Here is a 13,626-nt window from a genome sequence, read left to right as displayed (position 1 = left end):
GATCAGCAAGTGAAGCTGAATCAGATGTCTTTCAAATTACTGTCTTAGGTGCCAGATTTTGTGTGTGCCCTTTAAGAGTCTCTGTTACCCACAGCTTTTTCGTTCTCCAAAAGCAGGCCTTCTAGCCTTAAATACCAATGTTCTGGGTATTCGTTTTCTTTGTGCAGTATCCCTGGGCTGGGGAGCCTGATGTGGGGCTCAGATACCTTACTTCTTGGGTAGAACCACTGCAGTTATGATTAATCCTCAATTTGTGCGTTGCCTACTTGAGATTGTGGGTTTTGACTAGCACATTGCCAAACTACTTGCCTGTATCATTGTCATTACTATTTTATAATTTTAGTTGTTGAGATCTTTTCTACTAGTCTTCAGCTTGATTTCTTTGATGATTTTTCTGTAAATAGTTGCAATTTTTGTGTGCCAATGGGAGGAGGTAAGCTCAGGGTCTTCCTACTTCACCAGTATAGCCACTCCATGTCTTCTGTTTTTCTTAATGTAGGCATTTATTGCTATAAATTTCCCTCTCAAATCTATTGCTGCACCCCATTTTTTGATATATTGCAGTTACATTTTAATTTGCTTCAAGATTCTTTTTTCTTTCCTTTTCTTTTGTGGTCCATTTGTTATTCAGATGTGTAATTATTAATTTTTGCAGCTCGTAAATTTTGTAATTATAATTTTTCCAGTTTGCTTGTGTTGTATATTCCATACATTTTGTTCATAAAAGATTTGATATGATTTCAATCTTACATTTTCTTTTTTTTAAATTTTATTTTATTTTTAAACTTTACAAAATTGTATTAGTTTTGCCAAATATAGAAATGAATCCACCACAGGTATACATGTGTTCCCCATCCTGAACCCTCCTCCCTCCTCCATCCCCATACAATTCCTCTGGGTCGTCCCAGTGCACCAGCCCCAAGCATCCAGTATTGTGCATTGAACCTGGACTGGCAACTCGTTTCATACATGATATTATACATGTTTCAATGCCTTTCTCCCAAATCTTCCCACCTTCTCCCTCTCCAACAGAGTCCATAAGACTGTTCTATAAAGACTATACTTTCAGGGATCATTTCTATAGTTCGTTCTTACATTTTCTAAAGCTTGTTTTTTGACCTAAAGTCATCTATTGTGTAGAATATTCTGTGTGTGCTTGAGAAGTATGTGTATTTTGGTAGTGCTTGGTGGAATATTCTATATATTTCTATTGTGTCAATGTGGACTAAGATATAGTTCAAATCAAATATTTCCTTATTGGATTTTCTGCCTGGATGTTCTTTCCTTTATTGAAAGTGGAATGTTGGAGACACCTATTATCACTGTATTAGGGTCTGTTTTTCCATTTATTTCTCTTTTCAAATCTGGTCAGTTTAGTTCAGTTTGGTCGCTCAGTCGTGTTCTACTCTTTGTGACTCCATGAATCATAGCACGCCAGGCCTCCCTGTCCAACACCAACTCCCGGAGTTCACTCAAACTCACGTCCATCGAGTCAGTGATGCCATCCAGCCATTTCATCCTCTGTCGTCCCCTTTTCCTCCTGCCTCCAATCCCTCCCAGCATTAGAGTCTTTTTCAATAAGTCAACTCTTCACATGAGGTGGCCAAAGTACTGGACTTTCAGCTTTAGCATCATTCCTCCCAAAGAACACCCAGGGCTGATCTCCTTCAGAATGGACTTGTTGGATCTCCTTCCAGTTCAAGGGACTCTCAAGAGTCTTCTCCAACACCACAGTTCAAAAGCATCTGTTCTTCAGCACTCAACTTTCTTCACAGTCCAACTCTCACATCCATACATGACAACTGGAAAAACCATAGCCTTGACTAGATGGACCTTTGTTGGCAAAATAATGTCTCTGCTTTGGAATATGCTATCTAGGTTGGTCATAACTTTCCTTCCAAAGAGTAAGTGTCTTTTAAATTCATGGCTTCAATCATCATCTGCAGTGATTTTGGAGCCCAGAAAAATAAAATCAAGCCACTATTTCCCCCATCTATTTGCCATGAAGTGATGGGACTGGATGCCATGATCTTCGTTTTCTGAATGTTGAGCTTTAAGCCAACTTTTTTACTCTCCACTTTCACTTTCATCAAGAGGCTCTTTAGTTCTTCTTCACTTTCTGCCGTAAGGGTGGTGCCATCTGCATATCTGAGGTTATTGATATTTATCCTGGCAATCTTGATTCCAGCCTGTGTTTCCTCCAGCCCAGCGTTTCTTATGATGTACTCTGCATATAAGTTAAATAATCAGGGTGACAGTATATAGCCTTGATGTACTTCTTTCCCAATTTGGAACCAGTCTGTTGTTCCATGTCCAGTTCTAATTCTTGCTACCTGACCTGCATACAGGCTTCTCAAGAGGCAGGTCAGGTGGTCTGGTATTCCCATCTCTTTCAGAATTTTCCGCAGTTTATTGTGATCCACACAGTCAAAGGCTTTGGCATAGTCAATAAAACAGAAATAGATGTTTTTCTGGAACTCTCTTCCTTTTTTGATGATCCACAGATGTTGGCAATTTGATCTCTGGTTCCTCTACCTTTTGTAAAACCAGCTTGAACATCTGGAAGTTCACTGTTCACATATTTCTGAAGTCTGGCTTGGAGAATTTTGAACATTACTTTACTAGTATGTGAGATAAGGGCAATTGTGTGGTAGTTTAAGCATTCTTTGGCATTGCCTTTCTTTGGGATTGGAATGCAAACTGACCATTTCCAGTCCTGTGGCCACTGCTGAGTTTTCCAAATGTGCTGGCATATTGAGTGCAGCACTTTCACAGCACCCTCTTTTAGGATTTGAAATAGCTCAACTGGAATTCCATCACCTCCACTAGCTTTGTTCATAGTGATTCTTCCTAAGGCTCACTTGACTTCGCATTCCAGGATGTCTGGCTCTGGGTGAGTGATCACACCATCGTGATTATCTGGGTTGTGAAGATCTTTTTTGTACAGTTCTTCTGTGTATTCTTGCCATCTCTTCTTAATGTCTTCTGCTTCTGTTAGGTCCTTACAATTTGTGTCATTTATTGAGCCCATCTTTGCATGAAATGTTACCTTGGTATCTCTCATTTTCTTGAAGAGATCGCTAGTCTTTCCCATTCTATTATTTCTCTCTATTTTTTTGCACTGATTGTTGAGGAAGGCTTTTTTATCTCTCCTTGCTATTCTTTGGAACTCTGCGTTCAAACGGGTATATCGTTCTTTTTCTCCTTTGCTTGTTGCTTCCCTTCTTTTCACAACTATTTGTAAGGCCTCCTCAGACAGCCATTTTGCTTTTTTGCATGTCTTTTCCATGGGGATGATCTCGATTTCTGTCTCCTGTACAATGTCACGAACTTCCGTCCATAGTTCATTAGGCACTTTGTCTGTCAGATCTAGTCCTTTAAATCTATTTCTCACTTCTACTATATGGTCATAATGGATTTTATTTAGGTCATACCTGAATGGTGTAATGGTTTTCTGCACTTTTTTCAATTTCATTCTGAATTTGGCAATAAGGGGTTCATAATCTGAGCTACAGTCAGCTCCCAGTCTTGTTTATGCTGACTGTATAGAGCTTCTCTATCTTTGGCTGCAAAGAATAGAATCAATCTGATTTTGATGTCGACCATCTGGTGAAGTCCATGTGTAGAGTCTTCTCTTGTGTTTTTGAAAGATGGTGTTTGCTATGGCTAGTGCATTCTCTTGGCAGAACTCTGCCTTTGCCCTGTTTCAATCTGTACACCAAGGCCAAATTTGCCTGTTACTCCAGGCGTTTCTTGACTTCCTACTTTTGCATTCCAGTCCCCTATAATGAAAAGGATATCTTCTTTGGGTGTTAATTCTAGAAGGTCTTGTAAGTCTTCATAGAACTGTTCAACTTCAGCTTCTTCAGCATCACTGGTCAGGGCATAGACTTGGATTACCGTGATGTTGAATGGTTTGCCTTTTGAATGAATAGATCATTCTCTCATTTTGAGACTGCATCCAAGCACTGCATTTCAGACTCTTTTGTTGACCATTATGGCTATTCCATTTTTTCTAAGGGATCATTACCCACCATAGTGGATATAATGGCCATCTGAGTTAAATTCACCGATTCCAGTCTGTCTTAGTTCTCTGATTCCTGGAATGTCGATGTTCACTCTTGCCATCTCCTGTTTGACCACGTCCAATTTGCCTTGATTCATAGACCTAACATCCAGCAGCTGCGCAGGATGGCACAGAAGCACAGTGGCTGCAATGGACGGGGCAGAAACAAGGCCAAGAAGCGCTACCCCAAGTCCAAGGTCAGGGGCAGCAGCTGAAAGGAGCTACCCCACGCCCAAGGTAACCAGTGGCAGCTGAGCTTTGCTGGAGCAGCCATGAAGAGATACCCCATGTTCAAGGTAAGAGAAACACAAGTAAGATGGTAGGCACTGAGAGAGGGCCTCAGAGGGCAAACAGATGGAAACCACAATCACAGACAACTAGCCAATCTGATCACGCAGACCACAGCTTGTTTAACTCAATGAAACTAAGCCATGCCATGTGGGGCCACCCAAGATGGACGGGTCATGGCAGAGAGGTCTGACAGAATATGGTCCACTGGAGAAGGGAATGGCAAACCACTTCAGTGTTCTTGCTTTGAGAACCCCATAAAGAGCATGAAAAGGCAATAAGATAGGACACTGAAAGATGAACTCCCCAGGTCGGTAGCTGCCCAATATGCTCAGTGGAGATTTAACTGCAGAAAGAATGAAGGGATGCAGCCAAAGCAAAAACAACATTCAGTTTTGGATGGGACTGGTGATAGAAGCAAGGTTCGATGCTGTAAAGAGCAATATTGTATAGGAACCTGGAATGTTAGGTCCATGAATCAAGGCAAATTGGAAGTGGTCAACAGTGCAAGAGAGTTCCTTTAACTCCACGCCCCTCTACATTTTCTTTTTGTAAACTTTTTGATGATGAACATTCTGACAAGTGTGACATAGTATCTCACTTTTTTTTTTTTGATTTGCATTTTCCTAACAATGACTGATGTTGAGCATCTTTTCATGTGTTTATTAGCCATCTGAATGTCTTCTTTGTAGAAATGTCTGTGTAGGCATTTTCCCACTTTTTATTTGGTTGTTTTTCTGATTTTTTTAAATATAAATTTATTTATTTTAATTGAAGGCTAATTACTTTACAATATTGTATTGGTTTTGCCATACATCAACATGAATCTGCCATAGGTGTACACGTGTTTCCCATCCTGAACCCCCTCCCACTTCCCTCCCCATACTATCCCTCTGGGTCACCCCAGTGCACCAGCCCCAAGCATCCTGTATCCTGCATTGAATCTGGACTGGCGATTCATTTCTTATATGATATTATACATGTTTCAATGCCATTCTCCCAAATCATCCCACCCTCTCCCTTTCCCACAGAGTCCAAAAGAGTGTTCTATACACCTGTGTCTCTTTCGCTGTTTCACATACAGAGTTGTGTGTGTTGTTTGTATGTTTTGGAAATTAATCCTTTTTCAGTTGTTTCACTTGCTGTTATTTTCTCCCATTCTAAAAGTTGTCTTTTTACATTGTTTATAGTTACCTTTGCTGTGCAAAAGCTTTTAAGTTTAACTAGGCCCCACTTGTTTATTTTTGTCTTTATTTCCAGTACTCTATGACATGGGTCATAGAGGATATTGCTTTGTTTTACGTCATCCAGTGTTCTGCCTATGTTTTCCTCTAAGAGTTTTACAGTTTCTGGTGTTACATTTATATCTATAATGTAATATTGAGTTTATCTTTGTGTATGGTGTTAGGAAGTGTTCTAATTTCATTCTTTTACACATAGCTGTCCAGTTTTCCCAGCACAACTTATTGCAGCAGCTATCTTAGCCCCATTGTATATTCTTGCTTTCTTTGTCAAAAATAACATACCCATAGGTTCATGGGTTTATCTCTGGCTATCTATCTTTTTCCATTGGTGTACATTTCTGTTTTTTTTCCCCCCCCAGTACCATAATGTATTGGTGACTGTAGCTTTGTAGTATAGTCTGAAGTCAGGAAGGTTGATTCCTACAGCTCCATTCTTCTTTATCAAGACTGCTTTGGACTCTGTGGGAGAGGGAGAGCGTGGGATGATTTGGGAGAATGGCATTGAAACATGTATAATATCATATATGAAACGAGTCACCAGTCCAGGTTTGATGCATGATACTGGATGCTTGGGGCTGGTGCACTGGGACGACCCAGAGGGATGGTATGGGGAGGGAGGTGGAAGGAGGGTTCAGGATGGGAAATACATGTATACCTGTGGCAGATTCATTTTGATATATGGCAAAACCAATACAATATTGTAAAGTTAAAAAAAAAAAAGACTGCTTTGGTTATTCGGGGAATTTTGTGTTTCCTTATGAAATATGAGATTTTTTTTTCTTCTAGTTCTGTGAAAAATCTCATTGGTAATTTGATAGGGATTGCATTGAACTTGTTGATTGCATTTGATTGTATAGTCATTTTCACAATATTGATTTTTCCAACCCAAGAACATGGAATATCTCTCCATATGCTTATGTTGTCTTTGATTTGTTTCATTAGTGTTTTATAGTTTTCTTTATACAGCTTTTTTTGTCTCCTTAGGTAGATTTATTCTTAGATATTTTATTATTTTTATTGCAATGGTCAATGGGATTGATTCCTTTCTTTCTATTTCTGGTTTTTCATTGTTAATATATAGGAATGCAAGCAAATTATATGTATTAATTTTGTATCCTGGGGATTTACTATATTCATTGATTAGCTCTAAGTAATTTTCTGGTTTTGTCTTCAGGGTTTTCTGTGTAAAGGATCATGTCATCTTTAAACAGTGAGAATTTTGCATCTTCTTTTCCAATCTGCATTTCTTTCTTTCTTTTCTCTGATTGCCATAGTTAGGACTTCCAAAACTATGTTGAATAATAGTGAGGAGAGTGGACACACTTGTCCTGTTCATGATCTTAGAGGGAATGCTTTCAGCTTTTCACCACTGAGCATAATGTTTGCTGTGGGTTTATCATATATGGCCTTTACAGTATTGAGGTAGATTTCCTATATGCCCATTTTTTTTTAAGTTTTTTTTTTTTTTTTAGTCATAAAAGGGTGCCAAAGTTTGTCAAAGGCCTTTTCTCTATCTATTGAGATTATCATATGTTTTTTATCTTTTAATTTGGTAATATGGTTTATCATATCAATTGATTTACATATATTGAAGATACTTGCATCCCTGGGATGGAGAAGGTAATGGCACCCCACTCCAGTACTCTTGCCTGGAAAATCCCATGGACGGAGGAACTTACTGGTGGGCTGCAGTCCATGGGGTCGCAAAGAGTTGGACATGACTGAGCGACTTCACTTTCACTTTTCACTTTCATGCGTTGGAGAAGGAAATGGCAATCCACTCCAGTGCTCTTGACTGGAGAATCCCAGGGACGGCAGAGCCTGGTGGGCTGCCGTCTATGGGGTCGCACAGAGTTGCACATGACTGAAGTGATGTAGCAGCAGCAGCAGCATCCCTGGGATAAACCTGACTTGATCATGGTGCATGATCTTTTTAATGTGTTGTTGAATTCTTTTCACTAAAATTTTGTTGAGGATTTTTGCATCTATGTTATTCAGTGATATTGTCCTGTATTTCTCTTTTTTTGTGTGTGTTGTTTTTGTCTGGTTTTGGTATCAGGGAGATAATTAACTCATAATGAATTTGGAAATGTTTCTTACTCTATGATTTAAGGTCTTCTCTGGTGGCTCAGAGGTTAAAGCATCTGCCTGCAATGCGGGAGACCTGGATTCAATCCCTGGGTCAGGAAGATCCCCTGGAGAAGGAAATGGCAACCCACTCCAGTATTCTTGCCTGGAGAATCCCATGGACGGAGGATCCTGGTGGGCTACAGTCCACGGGGTCGCAAAGAGTTGGACACGACTGAGCGACTTCACTTTCACTTTCTGCAATTTAAAACAATTGTTTATTTTTAATTGAAGGATAAATGCTTTATCATATTGTGCTGGTTTCTACTAAATGTCAACATGAATCAGCCATAGGTTTACCTATTTCCTTTTTCATTTAGAATGAGAGGCATTAGCTCTTTTCTAAATGCTTGATAGAATTCACCTGTGAAGCCTTTGGCCCTGGGCTTTTGTTTTTGGGAAATTTTGAACACAGTTTCAATTTCAGTGCTTTTAATTGGCTTGTTCATAATTTCTATTTCTTCTTGGTTCAGTCTTAGGAAGATTGAATTTTTCTAAGAATCTGTCCACTTCTTCCAGATTGTCCGTTTTATTGTCATTTAGTTGCTCATAACTGTGGTGTTGGAGAAGACTTTTGAGAGTCCCTTGGACTGATAGGAGATCAAACCAGTCAATCCTGAAGGAAATCAGTCCTGAATATTCTTTGGAAGGATTGATGTTGAAGCTGAAATTCCAATATTTTGGCCACCTGATTCAAAGAACTGATTCATCAGAAAAGACCCTGATGCTGGGAAAGATTGAAGGCAGGAGGAAAGGGGATGACAGAAGATGAGATCTTTGGATGGCATCACCAACGTGATGGATATGAATTTGAACAAGCTCCGGGAGTTGGTGGTGGACAGGGAAGCCTGGCATGCTGCAGTCCATGGGGTCGCAAAGAGTCAGACACGACTGAGTGATTGAGATGAAATGAACTGAATAGCCTCTTACGATCCTTTGTATTTCTGCATTGTCTGTTGTAGCTACTTTTTCATTTCTAACATTGCTGATGTGATTCTTCTCTCTCTCTCTCTCTCTCTTTTTTTTTTTTTGATATTTCTGGCTAAAGATTTGCTAATTTTATCTTCTCAAGGAACCAGCTTTTAGTTTTATTAATCTTTAGTATTGTTCCCTTCATTTCTTTTTCATTTATATCTCCTCTGATCTTTATGATTTCTATCCTTCTGCTAACTTTGAAGTTTTTTAATTCTTCTTTTTCCTATTGTTTTAGGTGTAAAGTTAGGTTATCTATTCAATGTTTTTCTTGTTTCTTGAGGTAGGATTGCATTGTTATAAACTTCCACCTTAGATCTGCTTTTGCTTCATCCTATAGGTTATCATGTTTTTTGTCATTTGTTTGTAGGAAGTTTTTTATTTTCCCTTTGATTTCTTCAGTAACCTGTTCATTATGTAGAAGTGTATTGTTTAATCACCATGTGTTTGTATTTTTTACAGGTTTTTTCCCCCATAATTGATATCTAGTCCCAAAGCATTGTGCTTAGAAAAGATACTTGATACAATTTCAATTTTCTGAAATTTACTGAGGTTTGATCTGTGATGCAAGATTTGGTCTATCCTAGAAAATGTTCCATGTGCACTTGAGAAGAAAGTACATTCTTCTGTATTTGGATGGAATGTCCTGAAGATATCAATTAGATCCATCTGGTCTAATTTGTCATCTAAGACTTGTGTTTCCTTATTAGTTTTCTGTTTTGATGCTATCTTCATTGGTGTAAGTGGTGTGTTTATGTGGTATTAATTTACTATTCGGAGAAGGCAATGGCACCCCACTCCAGTACTCTTGCCTGGAAAATCCCATGGACGGAGGAGGTTGGTAGGCTGCAGTCCATGGGGTCGCTAAGAGTTGGACAGGACTGAGCGACTTCACTTTCACTTTTCACTTTCATGCATTGGAGAAGGCAATGGCAACCCACTCCAGTGTTCTTGCCTGGAGAATCCCAGGGATGGCAGAACCTGGTGGGCTTCCATCTATGGGGTCACACAGAATCGGAAATGACTGAAGTGACTTAGCAGAAATTTACTATTATTAGTAAAGGAGTGGTACATTGGCTGTGCATAAGCAGGAGGGCCCAGAAGAGCTACTCCATGTTCAAGGTCAGAAGGGGCGGCAGTGAAGAGATAACCCTCGTCCAAGGTAAGGAGCAGCAGCTGTGCTTTGCTGGAGCAGCCGTGAAGAGATACCCCATGTCCAAGTTAAGAGAAACCCAAGTAAGACAGTAAGTGTTGCGAGAAGGCATCATAGGGCAGACACACTGAAACCATAATCACAGAAAACTAGTCAATCTAATCACACAGACCACAGCCTTATCTAACTCAGTGAAATGAAGCCATGCCCTGTGGAGCCACCCAAGATGGGAGGGTCATGTTGGAGAGGTCTGACAGAATGTGGTCCACTGGAGAAGGGAATGGCAAACCACTTCAGGATTCTTGACTTGAGAGCCCATGAACAGTATGAAAAGGCAAAATGATAGGATACTGAAAGAGGAACTCCCCAGGTTGGTAGGTGCCCAATATGATACTGGAGATCAGTGGAGAAATAACTCCAGAAAGAATGAAGGAATGGAGCTAAAGCAAAAACAACACCCAGTTGTGGATGTGACTGGTAATAGAAGGAAGGTCGGATGCTATAAAGAGCAATATTGTATAGGAACCTGGAATGTTAGATCCATGAATCAAGGCAAATTAGAAGTGGTCAAACAGGAGATGGCAAGAGTGAATGTTGGCATTCTAGGAATCAACGAACTCAAATGGACTGGAATGGGTGAATTTAACTCAGATGGCCATTATATCCACTATGGTGGGTAATAATCCCTTAGAAGAAATGGAGTAGCCATCATGGTCAACAAAAGAGTCCGAAATGCAGTACTTGGATGCAATCTCAAAAACGACAGAATGATCTCTGTTCGTTTCCAAGGCAAACCATACAATATCACAGTAATCCAAGTCTATGGCCCAACCAGTAATGCTGAAGAAGCTGAAGTTGAACAGTTCTATGAAGACCTTTTAGAACTAACACCCCAAAAAGATGTCCTTTTCATTATAAGGGACTGGAATGCAAAAGTAGGAAGTCAGGAAACACCTGGAGTAACAGGCAAATTTGGCCTTGGTGTACAGAATGAAGCAGGGCAAAGGCTAATAGAGTTCTGCCAAGTGAACGCACTTGTCATAGCAAACACCCTTTTCCAACAACACAAGAGAAGACTCTACACATGGACATCACCGGATGGTCAACATGGAAATCAGATTGATTATATTCTTTGCAGCCAAAGATGGAGAAACTCTATACAGTCAGCAAAAACAAGAGCAGGAACTGACTGTGGTTCTGATCATGAACTCCATATTGCCAAATTCAGACTTAAATTGAAGAAAGTAGGGAAAACAATTAGACCATTCAAGTATGACCTAAGTCAAATCCCTTATGATTATGCAGTGGAAGTGAGAAAAAGATTTAAGGGACTATACCTGATAGACAGAGTGCCTGATGACATTGTACAGGAGACAGGGATCAAGATCATCCCCATGGAAAAGAAATGCAAAAAAGCAAAATGGCTCTCTGGGGAGGCCTTACAAATAGCTGTGAAAGGGAGAGAAACAAAAAGCAAAGGAGAAAAGGAAAGATGCAAACATCTGAATTCAGAGTTCCAAAGAATAGCAAGGAGAGAAAAGAAAGCCTTCCTCAGCAATTGATGCAAAGAAATGGAGGAAAACAACAGAATGGGAAAGACTAGAGATCTCTTCAAGAAAATTAAAGATACCAAAGGTACATTTCATGCAAAGATGGGCTCGATAAGGGACAGAAATTGTATGGACCTAACAGAAGCAGAAGATATTAAGAAGAGGTGACAAGAATACACAGAAGAACTGTACAAAAAAGAGGTTCATGACCAAAATAATCACGATGGTGTGATCACTCACCTAGAGCAAGACATCCTGGAATGTGAAGTCAAGTGGGCCTTAGAAAGCATCACTATGAACAAAGCTAGTGGAGGTGATGGAATTACAGTTGAGCTTTTTCAAATCCTGGAAGATGATGCTATGAAAGTGCTGCACTCAATATGCCAGCACATTTGGAAAACTCAGCAGTGACCACAGGACTGGAAAATGTCAGTTTTCATTCCAATCCCAAAGAAAGGCAATGCCAAAGAATGCTCAAACTACCACACAATTGCACTTATCTCACACGCTAGTAAAGTAATGCTCAAAATTATTCAAGCCAGGCTTTAGCATAGGTGAACCGTGAACTTTCAGATGTTCAAGTTGATTTCAGAAAAGGCAGAAGAACCAGAGATCAAATTGCCAACATCCGCTGAATCATGGAAAAAGCCAGAGAGTTCCAGAAAAACATCTATTTCTGCTTTATTGACTATGCCAAAGTCTTTGACTGTGTGGATCAAAATAAACTGTGGAAAATTCTGAAAGAGATGGGAATACCAGACCACCTGACCTGCCTCTTGAGAAACCTGTATGCAGGTCAGGAAGCAACAGTTAGAACTGGACATGGAACAACAGACTGGTTCCAAATAGGAAAAGGAGTACGTCAAGGCTGTATATTGTCACCCTGCTTATTTAACTTATATGCAGAGTACATCATGAGAAATGCTGGGCTGGAAGAAGCACAAGCTGGAACAAGATTGCTGGGAGAAATGTCAATAACCTCAGATATACAGATGACACCACCCTTTTGGCAGAAAGTGAAGAGGAACTAAAAAGCCTCTTGATGAAAGTGAAAGCAGAGAGTGAAAAAGCTGGCTTAAAGCTCAGCATTCAGAAAACGAAGATCATGGCATCTGGTCCCATCACTTCGTGGCAGATAGATGGGGAAACAGTGTCAGAGTTTATTTTTTTGGGCTCCAAAATCACTGCAGATGGTGACTGCAGCCATGAAATTAAAAGATGCTTACTCCTTGGAAGGAAAGTTATGACCAACCTAGATAGCATATTTGGAGCAGGCAATGGCACCCCACTCCAGTACTCTTGCCTAGAAAATCCCATGGATGGAGGATCCTGGCAGGCTGAAGTTCATGGGATCCTGAAGCGACTTCACGATCTGAGTGACTTCCCTTTCACTTTTCACTTTCATGCATTTGAGAAGGAAATGGCAACCCACTCCAGTGTTTTAGCCTGGAGAATCCCAGGGACGGGGGAGCCTGGTGGGCTGCCATCTATGGGGTCGCACAGAGTCGGACACGACTGAAACGACTTATCAGCAGTAGCAGTAGCAGATAGCATATTGAAAAGCAGAGACATTACTTTGCCAACAAAGTTCCATCTAGTCAAGGCTATGGTTTTTCCAGTGGTCATGTATGGATGTGAGAGTTGGACTGTGAAGAAAGGTGAGCACCGAAGAATTGATGCTTTTGAATTGTGGTGTTGGAGAAGACTCTTGAGAGTCCCTTGGACTGCAAGGAGATCCAACCAGTCCATCCTAATGGAGATTGTCCTGGGTGTTCATTGGAAGGACTGATGCTGAGACTGAAACTCCAATACTTTGGCCACCTAATTCGAATAGTTAACTCATTGGAAAAGACCCTGATGCTGGGAGGGATTGGGGGCAGAAGCAGAAGTTGATGGCAGAGGATGAGATGGCTGGATGGCATCACCGACTCGATGGACATGAGTTTGAGTGAACTCTGGGAGTTGGTGATGGACAGTGAGGCCTGGCTTGCTGTGATACATGAGGTCGCAAAGAGTTGGACACAACTCAGCGACTGAACTGACTGACTGACTGACTGATATTCGTATTCCTATTGCCATTTTGTTAATTTTTTGGGGTTTGCTTTTGTATATGTTGTTCTTCAGTGTGTTTCCTGTTTATATAAGTACATTTAACATTTGTTATAAAGCTGGTTTGGTGGTATTAAATTCTCTTCATATTTGCTTGTCTGTAAAGTGTTTGTTTTC

The 13,626-nt window shown here is 40.3% G+C and overlaps 1 pseudogene; it reads left to right on the top strand.

Moving 5' to 3' along the window:
• Positions 1 to 1,053: 1,053 nt before the first annotated feature.
• LOC112445281 (uncharacterized) lies at positions 1,054 to 1,141 on the top strand (annotated as a pseudogene).
• Positions 1,142 to 13,626: the final 12,485 nt, after the last annotated feature.

This window comes from Bos taurus, chromosome X (genome assembly GCF_002263795.3).
Source record: "Bos taurus isolate L1 Dominette 01449 registration number 42190680 breed Hereford chromosome X, ARS-UCD2.0, whole genome shotgun sequence".
In the NCBI taxonomy this organism is placed as follows: Eukaryota; Metazoa; Chordata; class Mammalia; order Artiodactyla; family Bovidae; genus Bos; species Bos taurus.
Note: the sequence above shows the minus strand (reverse complement) of the source record. Positions and strands in the feature narration are given on the sequence as shown.